We start from the raw sequence: 17,425 nt of genomic DNA, 5'->3' as shown, positions 1-17,425 counted from the left end.
CATTTTGAGGAAGTGAGTCTTTGTAGTATTTTCCTTTGCCAGGGCAGTCCAAAATTGTGAGGTTCACCAATGCCCCTGCATACAGACGTGCATGAGGGCCTGTAAACCTGAAGTGCCCATTGTAAGGAAGTGGGTCTATTTCAGTATAGCCCTTTGCCAGGGCAGCCAAAAATTGGGAGGCTCCACATTGTCCCTGGATAGAGACTAGAGTTGAGCGCGGTTCGTGGTTCGTGGTTCTCCAGTTCGCGGCTCGAGTGATTTTGGGGCATGTTCTAGATCGAACTAGAACTCGAGCTTTTTGCAAAAGCTCGGTAGTTCTAGAAACGTTCGAGAACGGTTCTAGCAGCCAAAAAACAGCTAAATCATAGCTTGGTTTCTGCTGTAATAGTGTAAGTCACTCTGTGAATCAAACTATTATCACATTTCAGTGTATAGTGTGCGTGAACAGCACCTTCAGATCACTGCTGTTTCTATAATGGCGATCGCCATTTTTTTTTTTTTTTTTTCTTGTCTTCCTTCCCTAAGCGCGCGCGTCTTGTGGGGCGGGCCAGCATGTCAGCCAATCCCAGACACACACACAGCTAAGTGGACTTTGAGCCAGAGAAGCAACGGCATGTGTGATAGGATCTGCATGTCACATGTCCCTGCATTATAAAACCGGACATTTTCTTCACGGACGCCATTATCTGCCTTCTGCGTCTTTGGTGTCAGACATCACTGTCGCAGCTCCGTCTTCCTGAGTCCTATAGCCGATACAGCTGTATGCGCTGCATACACAGCGTTAGACAGCTTAGGGAGAGCACTTTATAGCAGTCCTTTTAAGGGCTCCAACCGGCAGGGTCAGAGAGCCATAGGTGACAGGTCCTGCAAACAGCAACAGCGTCTGTGTAGCCCAGGTCAGGGATTTCCTACCTGCATTTCACCATTAGGAGGGAATAGAAAGGCAGTCTTCCATTCCTCTACCCAGAGCACCACAATCCTGCCACTGTACCCTCTTGTCCTCTGCACACTCCAACTGATAACTAAGCCATTATACTAGCAAACACTCAGTGTACCTAGTGGCATCCTATACGTGGCTATTGGACTTTGCTATAGTCCCACTAGTGCAAAGACATTTGCAGAGCGCGTCTGCCTGCATTGCACACTACAACTCATTCTAACCAAGCCATTATACTAGCAAACACTCAGTGTACCTAGTGGCATCTGTCACGGCCGGGCGGTCGGGCAGACCCAGGAGGTGGATCCACTGGACCGAACTCTAAGATGGAGGTAGGGAGTCCGGCAGCTGAAGCACTGAAGGGCAGCAGGATAGTCCGTGCAAGTGAAGACAGCGGAGGAGTCCCTGGGACCACGGAGTCACAGAAGGTAGTCTTGGTGACGTAGCTCAGGTTCGGAGGCCGAGATGATATCAGGCGGAGTCCGGAACCTCTGGAGCAAGATGACGGGTCACCGCAGGGATCCGAGATGGCAGGTGCTGTCGGATGGCAGACGGACAGCGTGCGGGGTTCGGGATACGGCAGACTGGATGGCGAGGCAGGTACGGCTCTACAAAGAGAGATAGGTGAGTACAGGCACATAAACACCAGGAGACCTGACTCCTAGCTCAGGGAACACGAAGATCAGGCCCCGCCCCCTTGGACAAGAACCCCCTTTATACCCTGAACCTGACTAACCTCATTTCCTGTTACCGGACACTGGCCCTTTAAGAAAGGGTCAGTGACCGCGCGCGTGCCCTAATGCGCATGCGCGCGGCCCGGGTGCCAGAAGCCAGGGAAGGAGGCTGCGAGGAGGACGCAGGAGAGCCGGCCAGGGCCTGGGAAGATGTCGGACGCCGGGATCGGCGACCAGAGGACCTATGGAGGACGGGCACCGGAGGCTGGGACGAGGGGAGCGTGGCAGGTGAGCCGGGGAGCGGAGCTGAGGACCCGGGGAGGGGAGCCGAGGACCCGGGGAGCGTGACAGTACCCCCCCCCCCCACGCCCCCCTCCCCGCAACCGGGACATGAAGGCACGGATAAGAGGAGTGCCTACGTTCTCCCTGGGCTCCCAGGACCTATCCTCAGGACCATACCCTGCCCAGTCCACCAGGAAGAACTGCCGACCTCGTACGGTCTTCATGGCCACGATATCCCTTACCGCATAGATGTCATCATCGGCAATAGGTGGAGGAGCTGGACTGGCAGCAGCGGAGAAGGGACCAAGGACCACCGGCTTGAGCAGGGAGACGTGGAACGAGTTGGGTATCCTCATCGTGGCCGGGAGCTGCAGCTTGTAGGAGACCTCATTGATCCTGGTGAGGACTTTAAACGGCCCAATGTAGCGAGGACCCAGCTTGTATGAAGGTATCTTCAGGCGGACGTACTGGGAAGAAAGCCAGACGAGGTCTCCAGGAGAGAAACACGGAGGATCCAGGCGTTTCTTGTCTGCGTGTCTCTTCATCCGCAGGGAAGCACGTCCTAGAGACACCTTGACAGAGTCCCAAATGGTGGCAAAGTCACGGGCTACTGTATCTGCAGCAGGGACATCCGAAGAGGGGGATACAGGCAATGGGATGGAAGGCTGAAGTCCGTAAACAACATGGAAGGGAGAGCTGGAGGACGACTCACTGATGTGGTGGTTGTGGGAGAATTCAGCCCAAGGTAGAAGAGCGGACCAGTCGTCGTGATGGGCGTTAACATAGTGACGTAGAAATGAGGTCAAGATTTGATTGACCCTCTCTACTTGGCCATTAGACTGAGGATGGTATGCAGATGAAAAGTCCAGAGTCACTCCCAGATGGTTACAGAGAGCCCTCCAGAAGCGGGAGGTGAACTGAGTTCCTCTGTCTGATACGATGTGTAATGGAAAGCCATGCAAGCGGAAGATGTGTTGTATAAAAGCGTCCGCGAGTTCCTGAGCAGAGGGCAGTCCAGCCATAGGAACGAAATGGGCCATTTTTGAGAACCGGTCCACCACGACCCATATGACTGTGTGCCCGGATGACAATGGCAAGTCCGTAATAAAGTCCATTGCTATGTGTTGCCACGGAATCGAAGGTATCGGCAGAGGCAGAAGGCGGCCATGTGGGAGGTGTTTGGGCGTCTTGTTTCTGGCACAAGAGGAGCAGGCAGAGACAAAGGCGGCGACGTCCGTGCGAAGAGATGGCCACCAGTAATGGCGTACAATCGCACCCCATGTTCTCTTCTGGCCTGCATGGCCGGCTGTTTTTGAGGTATGACCCCAGTGTAAGACCGTTAGCCTGTCGGTCTCCGAGACATAGGTCTTCCCAGGTGGTATCTGGGCCAGAGTGACAGGAGCCACCGGAACAATCTTGCTAGGAGAGATGATAGGCTGGATAGTCTCTTCCTCCTGTTCCATGGGCATGAGAGACCTAGACAAGGCATCAGCGCGTACATTCTTGTCCGCTGGTCGGAAGTGGAGCTGGAAGTCAAACCTGGCAAAGAATAAGGACCACCTGGCTTGCCGTGGGTTCAGTCGCTGAGCGGACCGCAGGTATTCCAGGTTTTTGTGGTCCGTGTAGATAATCACGGGGTACACTGCTCCTTCCAGGAGGTAGCGCCACTCCTCCAGAGCCAGTTTGACCGCCAGTAGTTCTCGGTCACCGATGGTGTAATTACGTTCGGGTGCTGAGAAGCTCTTAGAGAAGAAACCGCAGGTCACCATCTTCCCGGAGGAGGATTTTTGCATGAGCACTGCTCCGGCTCCTGAGGAGGAGGCATCCACCTCCAAGGTGAACTGGCGGTTTAACTCCGGTCGGTGGAGTACAGGGGCGGAGGCGAATGCTCGCTTCAAAGAACAAAATGCGGCGTCTGCCGCAGGTGACCAGTCCTTAGGATTAGCCTCCTTTTTGGTCAAAGCGGAGAGAGGAGCGGTCAAGGCAGAGAAGTGCGGGATAAACTGGCGGTAGTAGTTGGCGAATCCCAGGAAGCGTTGGATTGCCTTCAGTCCAGAAGGCGGAGGCCAGTTGATGATGGCGGAGACCTTCTTGGGGTCCATCTGCAGTCCAGTATCAGAGATGATGTACCCCAGAAAGGGGAGGGAAGACTGCTCAAAGACACACTTCTCATACTTTGCGTACAGGCGATTCTCTCTCAGTCTTTGTAAGACCAGCTGTACGTTTTCTCTGTGGGTTTGGAGGTCCGGAGAGAAGACAAGGATGTCATCTAGATAAACAACCACACAGATGTAGAGAAGGTCCCGAAACACGTCGTTCACCAGTTCTTGGAAGACGGCAGGAGCGTTACACAGACCGAAGGGCATCACGCAGTACTCATAATGTCCATCGCGCGTATTAAACGCGGTTTTCCATTCGTCACCAGAGCGGATGCGTACCAGATTGTAAGCACCCCGAAGATCCAGCTTGGTGAACACACGAGCTCCTCTAAGCCGGTCAAATAATTCGGGAATGAGCGGCAGGGGGTATTTGTTTTTCACGGTGATTTGGTTGAGACCCCGGTAGTCTATGCATGGGCGTAAGTCTCCCTCTTTCTTCTTGACAAAGAAGAAACCTGCTCCAGCAGGAGAGGAGGATCTCCGAATGAACCCTCTTGCTAGGCTCTCTGAGATGTAATCTGACATGGCCCTGGTTTCGGCTGGAGATAAAGGATATATCCGTCCTCTAGGTGGGGTTGTCCCTGGAAGCAGGTCAATGGCACAATCGTATGGACGATGTGGCGGCAGTACCTCGGATTCCTTTTTGTCAAAGACATCGGCAAAGGACCAATAGGCCGAAGGCAGCCCCGTTAGGGTCTCAGGAACCGGAGGTCGTCGGAGGGGTGGTATGGACTTTAGGCACCTCTCATGACACGAAGAGCCCCAACGGGTGACTTCGCCAGTACCCCAGCTAACCGATGGTTCATGTGTCCGCAACCATGGGAGTCCCAACAGGATCTGGTGGGACATGTGTGGGAGAACGTAGAGAGCGATGTTCTCGGTGTGAAGAGCACCGATGCGTAGTTCGACAGGCCTGGTGATCAAGGAGATGGTATCAGAGAGAGGCCTCCCATCCACCGAGGCAATCACTAGGGGTTTGTCGAGTGGCATGACAGGCACCCGGTACTTGTCCACCGTGGCCTGCTGGATGAAATTGCCTGCTGCCCCGGAATCGAGGTAGGCATCAGCCGTGAACCGCGTCTCTCCCGTGGTCACTTGCACTGTCCATGTAACTGGGTCAGAGAGGGTCCCAGCACCTAGGGTGGCCTCTCCTACCAACCCTAGGCTTTGGAGTTTCCCGGCCTCTCTGGACAGGAGCGTAGCAGGTGGGTGTCCTCACCACAGTAAAAGCAGAGGCCCTGGGCGAGCCGCTCTGCTCGACGTCGTTCAGACTGCCGCACTCGGTCGATCTGCATGGGCTCGTGGACGGGAATCCCAGCTGTTGATGACTGAGGAACGGAGGACTTCTGCGGAGGAGGAGAATGCCGTACCGGGCGTCTCTCCCGAGATAGCTCTTTGGAGCGCTCCTGAAAACGTATGTCCACACGAGTTGCTAGGGCGATCAGTGCATCTAGGGTGGAGGGCACGTCCCGACCCGCCAACTCATCCTTGATGCGACTCGAGAGTCCTTCCCAGAAGGCGGCTGTTAGGGCCTCATTATTCCACCCGAGTTCTGAAGCCAAAGTGCGGAAACGGATGGCGTATTGACCCACCGTCAGTGTCCCTTGACGTAGGCGGAGGAGTGATGAAGCAGAGGCAGAGGCGCGTCCTGGCTCGTCAAAGGTACTGCGGAAGGCCTGTAGGAACTGTTGAAGATCCTTGGTCATGGGGTCCTCCTTCTCCCACAAGGGGTTCATCCACGCCAGCGCCTCGCCCTCTAGGTGGGACATTATAAAGGCGACCTTGGCTTGGTCGGAGGCGAACAGATGTGGCAGCTGCGTGAAGTGAAGGGAACATTGGTTTATGAAGCCCCTGCAGGTCTTGGGATCTCCAGCATACCGAGGAGGTGACGCCAAACGGAGTCGGGAAGCATCTGAAGAGGCTGCCACTGGTACGGGAGCCATGGCTTGCCTGGCGGGGGACCTGGGTGCCGCAGGCGTCATTGATGCTTGTAATGTGTACAGGCGGGTGTCCACGGAGGTCATGAATTGCAGCATGCGGGTCTGGACTTCACGCTGGCGTTGGAGTTCCTCTTGCAGGGCCATTAGTGCAGCAGCGGGATCCATGGCCTGATCTTACTGTCACGGCCGGGCGGTCGGGCAGACCCAGGAGGTGGATCCACTGGACCGAACTCTAAGATGGAGGTAGGGAGTCCGGCAGCTGAAGCACTGAAGGGCAGCAGGATAGTCCGTGCAAGTGAAGACAGCGGAGGAGTCCCTGGGACCACGGAGTCACAGAAGGTAGTCTTGGTGACGTAGCTCAGGTTCGGAGGCCGAGATGATATCAGGCGGAGTCCGGAACCTCTGGAGCAAGATGACGGGTCACCGCAGGGATCCGAGATGGCAGGTGCTGTCGGATGGCAGACGGACAGCGTGCGGGGTTCGGGATACGGCAGACTGGATGGCGAGGCAGGTACGGCTCTACAAAGAGAGATAGGTGAGTACAGGCACATAAACACCAGGAGACCTGACTCCTAGCTCAGGGAACACGAAGATCAGGCCCCGCCCCCTTGGACAAGAACCCCCTTTATACCCTGAACCTGACTAACCTCATTTCCTGTTACCGGACACTGGCCCTTTAAGAAAGGGTCAGTGACCGCGCGCGTGCCCTAATGCGCATGCGCGCGGCCCGGGTGCCAGAAGCCAGGGAAGGAGGCTGCGAGGAGGACGCAGGAGAGCCGGCCAGGGCCTGGGAAGATGTCGGACGCCGGGATCGGCGACCAGAGGACCTATGGAGGACGGGCACCGGAGGCTGGGACGAGGGGAGCGTGGCAGGTGAGCCGGGGAGCGGAGCTGAGGACCCGGGGAGGGGAGCCGAGGACCCGGGGAGCGTGACAGCATCCTATACGTGGCTATTGGACTTTGCTATAGTCCCACTAGTGCAAAGACATTTGCAGAGCGCGTCTGCCTGCGTTGCACACTACAACTCATTCTAACCAAGCCATTATACTAGCAAACACTCAGTGTACCTAGTGGCATCCTATACGTGGCTATTGGACTTTGCTATAGTCCCACTAGTGCAAAGACATTTGCAGAGCGCGTCTGCCTGCGTTGCACACTACAACTCATTCTAACCAAGCCATTATACTAGCAAACACTCAGTGTACCTAGTGGCATCCTATACGTGGCTATTGGACTTTGCTATAGTCCCACTAGTGCAAAGACATTTGCAGAGCGCGTCTGCCTGCGTTGCACACTACAACTCATTCTAACCAAGCCATTATACTAGCAAACACTCAGTGTACCTAGTGGCATCCTATACGTGGCTATTGGACTTTGCTATAGTCCCACTAGTGCAAAGACATTTGCAGAGCGCGTCTGCCTGCGTTGCACACTACAACTCATTCTAACCAAGCCATTATACTAGCAAACACTCAGTGTACCTAGTGGCATCCTATACGTGGCTATTGGACTTTGCTATAGTCCCACTAGTGCAAAGACATTTGCAGAGCGCGTCTGCCTGCGTTGCACACTACAACTCATTCTAACCAAGCCATTATACTAGCAAACACTCAGTGTACCTAGTGGCATCCTATACGTGGCTATTGGACTTTGCTATAGTCCCACTAGTGCAAAGACATTTGCAGAGCGCGTCTGCCTGCGTTGCACACTACAACTCATTCTAACCAAGCCATTATACTAGCAAACACTCAGTGTACCTAGTGGCATCCTATACGTGGCTATTGGACTTTGCTATAGTCCCACTAGTGCAAAGACATTTGCAGAGCGCGTCTGCCTGCGTTGCACACTACAACTCATTCTAACCAAGCCATTATACTAGCAAACACTCAGTGTACCTAGTGGCATCCTATACGTGGCTATTGGACTTTGCTATAGTCCCACTAGTGCAAAGACATTTGCAGAGCGCGTCTGCCTGCGTTGCACACTACAACTCATTCTAACCAAGCCATTATACTAGCAAACACTCAGTGTACCTAGTGGCATCCTATACGTGGCTATTGGACTTTGCTATAGTCCCACTAGTGCAAAGACATTTGCAGAGCGCGTCTGCCTGCGTTGCACACTACAACTCATTCTAACCAAGCCATTATACTAGCAAACACTCAGTGTACCTAGTGGCATCCTATACGTGGCTATTGGACTTTGCTATAGTCCCACTAGTGCAAAGACATTTGCAGAGCGCGTCTGCCTGCGTTGCACACTACAACTCATTCTAACCAAGCCATTATACTAGCAAACACTCAGTGTACCTAGTGGCATCCTATACGTGGCTATTGGACTTTGCTATAGTCCCACTAGTGCAAAGACATTTGCAGAGCGCGTCTGCCTGCGTTGCACACTACAACTCATTCTAACCAAGCCATTATACTAGCAAACACTCAGTGTACCTAGTGGCATCCTATACGTGGCTATTGGACTTTGCTATAGTCCCACTAGTGCAAAGACATTTGCAGAGCGCGTCTGCCTGCGTTGCACACTACAACTCATTCTAACCAAGCCATTATACTAGCAAACACTCAGTGTACCTAGTGGCATCCTATACGTGGCTATTGGACTTTGCTATAGTCCCACTAGTGCAAAGACATTTGCAGAGCGCGTCTGCCTGCGTTGCACACTACAACTCATTCTAACCAAGCCATTATACTAGCAAACACTCAGTGTACCTAGTGGCATCCTATACGTGGCTATTGGACTTTGCTATAGTCCCACTAGTGCAAAGACATTTGCAGAGCGCGTCTGCCTGCGTTGCACACTACAACTCATTCTAACCAAGCCATTATACTAGCAAACACTCAGTGTACCTAGTGGCATCCTATACGTGGCTATTGGACTTTGCTATAGTCCCACTAGTGCAAAGACATTTGCAGAGCGCGTCTGCCTGCGTTGCACACTACAACTCATTCTAACCAAGCCATTATACTAGCAAACACTCAGTGTACCTAGTGGCATCCTATACGTGGCTATTGGACTTTGCTATAGTCCCACTAGTGCAAAGACATTTGCAGAGCGCGTCTGCCTGCGTTGCACACTACAACTCATTCTAACCAAGCCATTATACTAGCAAACACTCAGTGTACCTAGTGGCATCCTATACGTGGCTATTGGACTTTGCTATAGTCCCACTAGTGCAAAGACATTTGCAGAGCGCGTCTGCCTGCGTTGCACACTACAACTCATTCTAACCAAGCCATTATACTAGCAAACACTCAGTGTACCTAGTGGCATCCTATACGTGGCTATTGGACTTTGCTATAGTCCCACTAGTGCAAAGACATTTGCAGAGCGCGTCTGCCTGCGTTGCACACTACAACTCATTCTAACCAAGCCATTATACTAGCAAACACTCAGTGTACCTAGTGGCATCCTATACGTGGCTATTGGACTTTGCTATAGTCCCACTAGTGCAAAGACATTTGCAGAGCGCGTCTGCCTGCGTTGCACACTACAACTCATTCTAACCAAGCCATTATACTAGCAAACACTCAGTGTACCTAGTGGCATCCTATACGTGGCTATTGGACTTTGCTATAGTCCCACTAGTGCAAAGACATTTGCAGAGCGCGTCTGCCTGCGTTGCACACTACAACTCATTCTAACCAAGCCATTATACTAGCAAACACTCAGTGTACCTAGTGGCATCCTATACGTGGCTATTGGACTTTGCTATAGTCCCACTAGTGCAAAGACATTTGCAGAGCGCGTCTGCCTGCGTTGCACACTACAACTCATTCTAACCAAGCCATTATACTAGCAAACACTCAGTGTACCTAGTGGCATCCTATACGTGGCTATTGGACTTTGCTATAGTCCCACTAGTGCAAAGACATTTGCAGAGCGCGTCTGCCTGCGTTGCACACTACAACTCATTCTAACCAAGCCATTATACTAGCAAACACTCAGTGTACCTAGTGGCATCCTATACGTGGCTATTGGACTTTGCTATAGTCCCACTAGTGCAAAGACATTTGCAGAGCGCGTCTGCCTGCGTTGCACACTACAACTCATTCTAACCAAGCCATTATACTAGCAAACACTCAGTGTACCTAGTGGCATCCTATACGTGGCTATTGGACTTTGCTATAGTCCCACTAGTGCAAAGACATTTGCAGAGCGCGTCTGCCTGCGTTGCACACTACAACTCATTCTAACCAAGCCATTATACTAGCAAACACTCAGTGTACCTAGTGGCATCCTATACGTGGCTATTGGACTTTGCTATAGTCCCACTAGTGCCAAGACATTTGCAGCACGTCTGCCTGCGTTGCACACTCCAACTAATTATAACTAAGTTGCATTGTCAGGGATATTTATTCTTTATTATTCTGCTGTTAATAAAGCTAGACCACCACTGCAATCTTCACCACCTCTCAATTTTTACTACCACATTTTCAGTCCACAATCTTGTCGCAATCAACATGAGTGGCAAAATGACAGATGCTGGTGGAAAGGGGAAGAGGCGTGGTGGAAAAGGCAAAAAAGGTTTTGTCCGTGGGGAAGGTGGCAAAGCTCCATTATCATCTGCTGAAGATAGACCATCTACCAGCAAAAGTAAGATGTCTACTACTTACCGTGGACAATCCGATGTGCTCCCTTTTTTACGGACACGAACAACAGGAAGAAAGGTAGATGATGGGCAAAAAAGGAAAATGCTTGAATGGATCTCAAGTGGTCCAACAAGTGCCCTCTCAGCCACTTCAAGTACCGCATCCAAAAAACACCAGTCCTCTGAGTTGTCATCCCAATCACACTTGATTTCTCCCAGCTCTGAAGTCTCCATCAGCCCTGCACAGTATGGTGGAACTGAGATGGCTGAGTCTGCAGAGCTGTTCAGTCACACTATAGCCTGGGAATCAGAGGTCTGCTCCCAAGCTACAGTGAGTACAGAACAGGAAATGGTCTGCAGTGATGCCCAGAACCTTTGTGACTCAGATTCAGGCCGTGAGGACCAAGTTTCTGAGCATAATGTTGACCCTTTGTCACAAACTGTAACACCTGTGGTTATAGACAATGAGGAACATACTGATGAAGATGAGACGCAGATACCCGATTGGGATGACAACTTAAATATTCCGTCAGGGCAAGAAGAGGCTCGGTCTGAGGGGGAGGGGAGTGCAAACACAACAATTGATGATGACGTTCTAGATCCCACCTACTGTCAACCCCCAGTCAGGCACTCGAGGAGGTCAACAGAGGCGGTGGAGGAGGATGCAACCGACGACGAAGTTACCTTGCGCCTTCCTGGACAGAGTCGGAGCACTGGTAGCACGTCTACAACTGCATCCTCAGCCACCACTCTGCCTATGAGCATTATTCGGGGTGGATCAACAGGTCGCATGGCCTCTAAGCCTTGCCTAGCCTGGTCCTTTTTTCACATCGAAAAAGATCGCCCAACTCATGTGATATGTAACATTTGTCATGATTCTCTTAGTAGAGGTCAAAAGCTCAGCAGTTTGACAACTTCTTCCATGAATCGTCACATGAATAAATATCATAAGTCCCGGTGGGAAGCTCACCGTGCTGCAATGCGGCCTAGCGGAGCGAACCATCCACCGCCCGCCCCTTCCACTGCATCCGCGCGCTCTTCATCTTCTAGGACTGTGGGGACAGCTGCCACACCTGTTTTTCCACGCAAAACTTCCACCACTGTAACCGCAACAGGCAGTTTGCTTGTAAGGTCGTCAGTTGGTTTGGAAGGGGAAACAAGTGAGTGTGTACAGCTCTCTCAGACATCGATAGCACCAACGTTGGATGAAGGCAACATCATGTCTCCGCCTGCACTTTCCTCACAAACCTGCATTTTTCCAGGGACACCCTACTCAACACCGTCTACACACAGCAGCCAGATCTCTGTCCCTCAGATGTGGTCAAATAAAAGGCCACTTCCTCCGACCCATGACAAAGCTAAGAGGTTGACTCTATCCCTCTGTAAGCTGTTGGCTACCGAAATGCTGCCTTTCCGCCTAGTGGACACACAGGATTTTAGAGACCTTATGTCTGTCGCTGTGCCCCAGTACCAGATGCCTAGTCGCCACTACTTCTCTAAGAAAGGTGTGCCCGCGCTACACCAGCATGTCGCACACAACATCACCGCTTCCTTGAGAAACTCTGTGTGTGAACGGGTGCATTTCACCACCTATACTTGGACCAGTAAGCATGGACAGGGACGTTACATGTCGCTGACTGGGCACTGGGTAACTATGGTGATAGATGGTGAAGGGTCTGCTGCACAAGTCTTGCCGTCCCCACGACTTGTGTGTCAATCCTCTGTCTGTCCAAGTTCCGCCACTGCTTCTGCATCCTCCACCTCATCTGGGTCCTCCACCTCCGCCCCAAGCCTGCCTGGTCAGGCCACCAGCGTTCTCACTGCGCAGAAGGAATCACGCACCCCTCATTACTATGCTGGCAGCAGAGCGCAACGGCATCAGGCGGTCTTTAGCTTGACATGTCTTGGTAATAAGAGTCACACAGCTGAGGAGTTGTGGTCAGCTTTGCGGTCCGAGTTTAATAAATGGTTGTCTCCACTCAAACTGCAGCCTGGTAAGGCCGTGTGCGACAATGCTGCAAACCTGGGTGCGGCACTTCGCCTGGGCAAGGTGACACACGTACCTTGTATGGCTCACGTGTTGAACCTTGTCGTGCAGCAATTTTTAACACACTATCCCGGCCTAGATGGCCTTCTGAACAGGGCACGAAAACTGTCAGCTCACTTCCGCCGTTCAAGCGCCGCAGCAGAGCGACTTGCATCGCTCCAGAGGTCTTTCGGCCTGCCGGTTCATCGCCTGAAATGCGATGTGGCGACACGCTGGAATTCAACTCTCCACATGTTACAGCGACTGTGGCAGCACCGCAGAGCCCTGGTGCAATACGTCATGACGTATAGCCTGGGCCAACGAGATGCAGAGGTGGGGCAGATCACCCTGATGGAGTGGTCTCAGATCAAGGACCTATGCACCCTTCTGCACAGTTTCGACATGGCGACGAATATGTTTAGCTCTGACAATGCCATTATCAGCATGACGATTCCAGTCATTTACATGCTGGAGCACACGCTAAACACTATTCGGAGTCAGGGGGTGGGACAACATGAAGGGGAGGAACTACAGGAGGATTCATATGCGCAAGGGACAACAACATCACGAAGGTCCAGACGTTCATCATCACCAACGCAGCAGGCATGGGACCATGGGGGACAGGGATCGACAAGGGCGCATAGTAGCAGGCGAAATGTTGAGCAAGGTGCAGGAGAACATGAAGAAATGGAGGACGAACTGTCCATGGACATGGAAGACTCAGCGGATGAGGGAGACCTTGGTCAAATTTCAGTTGAAAGAGGTTGGGGTCAGATGTCAGAGGAAGAAAGAACGGGTAGCACCTCTATGCCACAAACACAGCATGGACTTGGTCCGCATGGCTGCGCAAGACACATGAGTGCCTTTTTGTTGCACTACCTCCAACATGACAGTCGTATTGTCAAAATTAGAAGTGATGATGACTACTGGATTGCCACACTATTAGATCCCCGGTACAAGTCCAAATTTTGTGACATAATTCCAGCCATAGAAAGGGACGCACGTATGCAGGAGTATCAGCAGAAGCTGTTACTAGATCTTAGCTCGGCTTTTCCACCAAACAACCGTGCAGGTGCAGGGAGTGAATCTCCCAGTTGTAACTTGACAAACATGGGACGGTCTCGTCATCTTCAACAGTCTACCCGTACCAGTAGGACCTTTTCTGGTGCCGGTAACAGCAATTTTATGGAATCTTTTCATAATTTTTTTAGACCCTCTTTTGCAAGGCCACCAGAGACAACAAGTCTGACACATAGTCAACGGCTGGAGAGGATGATACAGGAGTATCTCCAAATGAACATCGATGCCATGACTGTGCAACTGGAGCCTTGCTCCTTTTGGGCTTCAAACCTACAAAAATGGCCAGAGCTCGCAACTTACGCCTTGGAGATTTTGTCGTGTCCAGCTGCCAGCGTTGTCTCTGAACGTGTATTCAGTGCTGCTGGGTGTGTGCTGACAGATAAGCGCACGCGTCTGTCCAGTGACAATGTGGACAGACTGACGTTCATCAAAATGAACAAGTCATGGATCCAGAAGGAATTTACTACCCCTGTGTCATCCTGGGGAGAGTAAATGCTTGTGGATTTGGAATGTGCTTGATGCAAATCAAAACATCCTGTTTGCAACTAGGGCCCAAGTGCTGCCACTGATGGGGTGGGTGTCTGTGTGGCCCAATTTTTGGAAAAAAGGGAGACTCCGCTTGGAGTAACCCTTGCTTGCTGTGTTTTTAAAAGAAGCCAAGATGAACAGAGCTGGGATCAGGAAAGACTTTGCTACCTACCCCGGTGTCATCCTGGGGACGGCTAAGAATAGCGTATTTTTGAATGTGCTTGATGCAAATCAAAACATCCTGTTTGCAACTAGGGCCCAAGTGCTGCCACTGATGGGGTGGGTGTCTGTGTGGCCCAATTTTTGGAAAAAAGGGAGACTCCGCTTGGAGTAACCCTTGCTTACATTGTTTTTAAAAGAAGCCAAGATGAACAAGTCATGGGTCAGCAAAGACTTTGCTACCTACCCCAGTGTCATCCTGGGGACGGCTAAGAATAGCGTATTTTTGAATGTGCTTGATGCAAATCAAAACATCCTGTTTGCAACTAGGGCCCAAGTGCTGCCACTGATGGGGTGGGTGTCTGTGTGGCCCAATTTTTGGAAAAAAGGGAGACTCCGCTTGGAGTAACCCTTGCTTGCTGTGTTTTTAAAAGAAGCCAAGATGAACAGAGCTGGGATCAGGAAAGACTTTGCTACCTACCCCGGTGTCATCCTGGGGACGGCTAAGAATAGCGTATTTTTGAATGTGCTTGATGCAAATCAAAACATCCTGTTTGCAACTAGGGCCCAAGTGCTGCCACTGATGGGGTGGGTGTCTGTGTGGCCCAATTTTTGGAAAAAAGGGAGACTCCGCTTGGAGTAACCCTTGCTTGCTGTGTTTTTAAAAGAAGCCAAGATGAACAGAGCTGGGATCAGGAAAGACTTTGCTACCTACCCCGGTGTCATCCTGGGGACGGCTAAGAATAGCGTATTTTTGAATGTGCTTGATGCAAATCAAAACATCCTGTTTGCAACTAGGGCCCAAGTGCTGCCACTGATGGGGTGGGTGTCTGTGTGGCCCAATTTTTGGAAAAAAGGGAGACTCCGCTTGGAGTAACCCTTGCTTGCTGTGTTTTTAAAAGAAGCCAAGATGAACAGAGCTGGGATCAGGAAAGACTTTGCTACCTACCCCGGTGTCATCCTGGGGACGGCTAAGAATAGCGTATTTTTGAATGTGCTTGATGCAAATCAAAACATCCTGTTTGCAACTAGGGCCCAAGTGCTGCCACTGATGGGGTGGGTGTCTGTGTGGCCCAATTTTTGGAAAAAAGGGAGACTCCGCTTGGAGTAACCCTTGCTTGCTGTGTTTTTAAAAGAAGCCAAGATGAACAGAGCTGGGATCAGGAAAGACTTTGCTACCTACCCCGGTGTCATCCTGGGGACGGCTAAGAATAGCGTATTTTTGAATGTGCTTGATGCAAATCAAAACATCCTGTTTGCAACTAGGGCCCAAGTGCTGCCACTGATGGGGTGGGTGTCTGTGTGGCCCAATTTTTGGAAAAAAGGGAGACTCCGCTTGGAGTAACCCTTGCTTACATTGTTTTTAAAAGAAGCCAAGATGAACAAGTCATGGGTCAGCAAAGACTTTGCTACCTACCCCGGTGTCATCCTGGGGACGGCTAAGAATAGCGTATTTTTGAATGTGCTTGATGCAAATCAAAACATCCTGTTTGCAACTAGGGCCCAAGTGCTGCCACTGATGTGGTGGGTGTCTGTGTGGCCCAATTTTTGGAAAAAAGGGAGACTCCGCTTGGAGTAACCCTTGCTTGCTGTGTTTTTAAAAGAAGCCAAGATGAACAGAGCTGGGATCAGGAAAGACTTTGCTACCTACCCCGGTGTCATCCTGGGGACGGATAAGAATGGCGTATTTTTGAATGTGCTTGATGCAAATCTAGCTGTGAAGTGTACAACTGGGGCACAACTGCTGCCACTGAATGGGTGGGTGTGTGTGGGGCCCAATTTTTGGAAAAAAGGGGAGACTCCGCTTGGAGTAACCCTTGCTTACATTGTTTTTAAAAGAAGCCAAGATGAACAAGTCATGGGTCAGCAAAGACTTTGCTACCTACCCCAGTGTCATCCTGGGGACGGCTAAGAATAGCGTATTTTTGAATGTGCTTGATGCAAATCAAAACATCCTGTTTGCAACTAGGGCCCAAGTGCTGCCACTGATGGGGTGGGTGTCTGTGTGGCCCAATTTTTGGAAAAAAGGGAGACTCCGCTTGGAGTAACCCTTGCTTGCTGTGTTTTTAAAAGAAGCCAAGATGAACAGAGCTGGGATCAGGAAAGACTTTGCTACCTACCCCGGTGTCATCCTGGGGACGGCTAAGAATAGCGTATTTTTGAATGTGCTTGATGCAAATCAAAACATCCTGTTTGCAACTAGGGCCCAAGTGCTGCCACTGATGGGGTGGGTGTCTGTGTGGCCCAATTTTTGGAAAAAAGGGAGACTCCGCTTGGAGTAACCCTTGCTTGCTGTGTTTTTAAAAGAAGCCAAGATGAACAGAGCTGGGATCAGGAAAGACTTTGCTACCTACCCCGGTGTCATCCTGGGGACGGCTAAGAATAGCGTATTTTTGAATGTGCTTGATGCAAATCAAAACATCCTGTTTGCAACTAGGGCCCAAGTGCTGCCACTGATGGGGTGGGTGTCTGTGTGGCCCAATTTTTGGAAAAAAGGGAGACTCCGCTTGGAGTAACCCTTGCTTGCTGTGTTTTTAAAAGAAGCCAAGATGAACAGAGCTGGGATCAGGAAAGACTTTGCTACCTACCCCGGTGTCATCCTGGGGACGGCTAAGAATAGCGTATTTTTGAATGTGCTTGATGCAAATCAAAACATCCTGTTTGCAACTAGGGCCCAAGTGCTGCCACTGATGGGGTGGGTGTCTGTGTGGCCCAATTTTTGGAAAAAAGGGAGACTCCGCTTGGAGTAACCCTTGCTTGCTGTGTTTTTAAAAGAAGCCAAGATGAACAGAGCTGGGATCAGGAAAGACTTTGCTACCTACCCCGGTGTCATCCTGGGGACGGCTAAGAATAGCGTATTTTTGAATGTGCTTGATGCAAATCAAAACATCCTGTTTGCAACTAGGGCCCAAGTGCTGCCACTGATGGGGTGGGTGTCTGTGTGGCCCAATTTTTGGAAAAAAGGGAGACTCCGCTTGGAGTAACCCTTGCTTGCTGTGTTTTTAAAAGAAGCCAAGATGAACAGAGCTGGGATCAG

The sequence above is a fragment of the Anomaloglossus baeobatrachus genome, chromosome 12 (assembly GCF_048569485.1).
Source record: "Anomaloglossus baeobatrachus isolate aAnoBae1 chromosome 12, aAnoBae1.hap1, whole genome shotgun sequence".
Classification (NCBI taxonomy): Eukaryota; Metazoa; Chordata; class Amphibia; order Anura; family Aromobatidae; genus Anomaloglossus; species Anomaloglossus baeobatrachus.
This window is presented reverse-complemented; position numbering follows the sequence as displayed.